We start from the raw sequence: 4,278 nt of genomic DNA on the forward strand, positions 1-4,278 counted from the left end.
CCAGCGGGTTTCACTAGGTCCGCCGCCGGCCGCCACTGCGATGGGCCGACGCGACGCTAAGCCGTGTCGGGAGGAGCAGCGCTAGGGCGTCTGCGTTGCAAGGCCGCGTCGCGTTGGAGGGAGCCAGGCCGGCGGGGCGCTAGCATCTGCGTGCCGGAGGGATTCGCCGCCCCGGCCGTTGGCCTCCACGGCCACGGGCCGATGCGTCGCGAGGCCTAGCTGGGAACAGCGGCGCCGGGGCGTTGCCTCGCATCGGAGGGAGCGAGACCGAGGGGTGCCGTCGCCGCCGGGAGGAGGCCGTGAAGCGACGTTGCAGCCACACCAGATCGGCGCCGCGCTACCGTCCGCGTGCCGGAGGGCTTCGCCGGGCCGGGCGTCGGCCTCCACGGCCACGGGACGATGCATCGCGAGACCTAGCCGGAACGAGAGCAACGCTGGGTCGTCACCTCGCGTCGGAGGGAGCCAGACCAATGGGTGATGTCGTTGCCGGGAGAAGGTCGTGAAGCACCGTCGCAGCCCCACGAGCTTTGTGACGGCTTCGTAGAGAACGAGCATGGCAGTGAGTCTGATGACTACCGGTGCAGGGACTCCGCCATCCAGGTGACCTATTCCTCATTTTCTCTCCCTCCATCTCTTTGCCGTCGATCTGGCCATTTCCCTTCCATTAATCATTATGTTCCTTTGTTCGGTCAAGTGGACATCAGCAGTTCACCGTAGCGTCGCTTCTTGTTTGGATTCGTTGCAGGTTTTCTATTTCAATCTCACAAAAGTTCCGAACACACACGAAACTTTGCAGGATTTCTTGTGGCGTCCTTTGGCTCTTTAATCCTGCAGCGTGACCTATAGGACGGCCAAAAGGGAAGGCTTGGTTTGGGGTGGTGCCGAGCCAAATTGGTAGTGCACTCGGGAGACCAACATATCAATCTGGTAAGTCGAGCAAGTTGCTCGGATTCTGAACACTTAATTTCTTTCGAATTTCAGCATCTTTTCGCGCCATTTCACCTTTTAATTATTGAGCAGTTTCACCTTCTAATAAGTACAGATTATATTTTGTTCCCTATCACTTTGGTTCCTTGTGTGGAATCAAAACTTAGTCAATCTTAAAACTGTTTTGAATGAATAAGTATAGGAGCTTACCCGATATACAAACGGATGAAGATGCCGTCAGCTAGGCAGGAAGATACGCAGGCTAGGCTGATAGTATATTATGGGAACTAATTTGTTCAGCAGGTTGATTTCGTGTGTGAGTGACTCAGTGACGTCATTTCTATGCACTTTGGTCTCGGTTATTAAGCACTGGATCATATAGTTTAGTCTCATGCCCAATATTGAATCTAAGATGGCTACACTGTCAGAGGTATCTCTGAGCACTATATTTTGTTTCTCCAAGTTTCCTTATGATGATTGGGCTCAATTTTTGGTGATGAAATCCTTCTACAATTGAGGCATTGAAAATAGGTGGGCTAAGATTTTTCTAGATGTGTTTTTCATCGATAACTTACTGCTCACATCTGGCAATTTTCACGATGAGATTCGTCTTGACGTATTTTCCATATGTGGTGCAGGAAAACTGACAGTGGGAATGCATGTCTACACCTCAATAATCTAAATGGGGATATTTAGCCACGGCCGTGGACTGTAAGATGCCATTAACCGGGAATTCTTATACTTTAGGTAATTTAAGCAGCGAGACAGTTGTGTGCAATCACAAGGGCTTGGTGATATTAATGATGATTGTGGGGCTGCTGAGTATCATCAAGAAATAATAATTATGTCAGCAGTTCATACGAAGGGCCAATGTGCACACTCACTTCTCTGTTTAATTCTGCGGAGTCCATCATAATGCAGATGCACATAATCATATCGAATTTCCCTGTTTAACTATATATCTCAACCTCCTTTAGATTGCTTATTAAATGAACCTTTTTACATCCTTATTGATATAAATATTTTCTTATTTGTCAGTAATATCAATGGTACTGTATATATTATGTATTTTCTTCAGTACGTAGCATATATTCTCTTTTTTTTCTGTTTTTTATGCATCTTCAGGCCCTGCTTCGCAACTGAACAGAGCCAAGCATGGATTATGCTTATTGCATTTTACATAGACATAGTTGAGACATTTAAGAATGTCAGACAATCAGGTTTTTGACAGTAGGTTCAGTTTTACTTCTTTTTTCCTTTCTATTGCAAAATCCTTGGTTGCTACTTTTCTCCCCATTCCATCATAACGCAGATGTATCTGTTAGCATCTCCCTATTTTATAGGGAAATGGTTCACATTTGATTGAGGAAACAAATTTTAGATGTTGATTATGTATGAACCTCATGCTTCTTTCAGATTGTTAAAGAAAATATTTATTTCTGATCATTGTTATAGTGCTTAGTTTATTTGACTGAAAATGATGGCTCTGATGCATATGTCGTTCCTATTTTTATAGTAGTTTGGTCCTGCATATGTGTTACAGAGGAGAAATAAGTTGGTACTGGAAATGGAAACTTTACCTTCATGAAGCTTTTCTATTGAGTATAATACCTGGAATTCAGACTTAATAGTAGGGTTAGAGAGTTCCTTTCTTTCTTCTAATTAAAATCAATTGATGCTAATTTGTTAGGCTTCTCTTTCTTGCCAGATCAGAATAAATGGTTGAATGCTTTGTTTACTCTTTATATATTGCCTAGCCCAGCAATGTTATACAAGCTGGTTCAACTCTGTTTCTATTTACATTGTGCCGTTCACCCAATGATTCAGTTTTACTTCCATTCACATGTGCCTTGCATCGACCTCCTGATGTGTCACTGTTACCAAACTCTAATCACATGTCTACTATAGTTGATGCAGATTGTGATTTAATTTTTTGAAAATTATTTAGAATCTTTCTATTTAGCGCAAAGTGTTATAGTTTGCCCTACTAATAATGTAGCAAGTGCAATAGATGAAGTGATTCTTTCTTGGGTCCCTGGGGTTGCAAAGGGAATTTATAGCTGTCACACTATCTGTTGGTGATGTAGGTTTATTGTGCCCTCTAAATTTGTCCATGCTGCCGTCCTTGGTAATTTGTCACACTATTAGAAAGTCTCTTTGAAGGTTGGTGTGCCTATAATTCCATTGAGAAAAATCAATCAATGGACAGGGTTATGCAACAGGTGTTTTCCCTTTCTTTCCTGTGCTTGCTGTTCCTTCATGTTTTTTTCCACACGTTTGCTGCTGATAGGTGAACTCTGCTTGGAGTTTGGAGGCTGTTTTGTTTCTATTTCCAGCTGCAAGGTAATGGTTTGCCTGGTTGAATGTGTTGTGGTACCTGTTCTTAAATTTTATTTGTTCCTAGAATAGTTGAATGTGCTGACGTATTGTGCTTCCTCTGAATATATGCTGATTAGTGAATGTTGATCCAATCGAAGTTACAGGGTATACTAATGGAACATAAGACAATAAGCGATCATATTGCCCTCCATGGTTTCTACCTGTGGAGACATTGTTTTCTTACCTAGAAAACTGACTCTGTGCTGATTATAGAAGTATATTACCCTTACCGATATACACCTTTTCAGAAATTTGATCGACCTAAGTACTTCAGATGAAGGTTATCAATTCAGGAAAGAAGAAACAAATTCTGATGTTATATATCCAACTTAATATACAATAACATAGTTACAAACTCTTTACCATGCACGTATTCTGGTTATGGATTATCAAGATGGCACAAATATTTAAGTAAATTGCTTTTGTGAAAATCACTTTACCTCATGTTCTTCCATTTGCATATATAATTATACATAAGTTTATGTGGCTCCAGTATTGCAATATGTTACATATATTTGGTGTCAAGTTGATCTGCTATGTATCTCTTGGCATTAGATGAAGACTTGACTACTTCTTTCGCAGAATCTTTACGATAAGCAAGCAGAAATTAGTGGCAGGAAGTTATATCACTCCTTATGTATGTTAAAACACAAGTTTATCAACAGTGTTCGATTGCAGGTAAGAAGTTTGCCATTGGCATCGTTGCTTTGTCAAGGGAAATGACTTATAGACTGAGTGAAATATATTGTCTAAAAATATTTAATGATTCTTTAAACTATGCATATAAGAAATCATCAGATTTTGTGCCAGAAAAGATTGTTCTATTTCATTGACCTTATGACAAACAGCAATGTACAAAGTGGGTGTTTATTGATCTTCTGAAACCATTGGATTACCTTTTCTCTTTCACGCGAACTGAAACCTGAGTTGTGACAATAAAATGCTGCTGTTTTGGGTGTTATTTAAATTTAA

At 41.4% G+C, this 4,278-nt stretch overlaps 1 long non-coding RNA gene across 1 annotated transcript; it reads left to right on the top strand.

Annotated features, from left to right (window-relative positions):
- The first annotated feature begins 479 nt into the window (after positions 1-479).
- Positions 480-4,278, top strand: LOC124677772. The gene is made up of 3 exons (XR_006994223.1): positions 480-600; positions 797-1,458; positions 1,566-4,278. It is a non-coding gene; the product is annotated as an uncharacterized LOC124677772 (long non-coding RNA).

The sequence above is a fragment of the Lolium rigidum genome, chromosome 7 (assembly GCF_022539505.1).
Source record: "Lolium rigidum isolate FL_2022 chromosome 7, APGP_CSIRO_Lrig_0.1, whole genome shotgun sequence".
Classification (NCBI taxonomy): Eukaryota; Viridiplantae; Streptophyta; class Magnoliopsida; order Poales; family Poaceae; genus Lolium; species Lolium rigidum.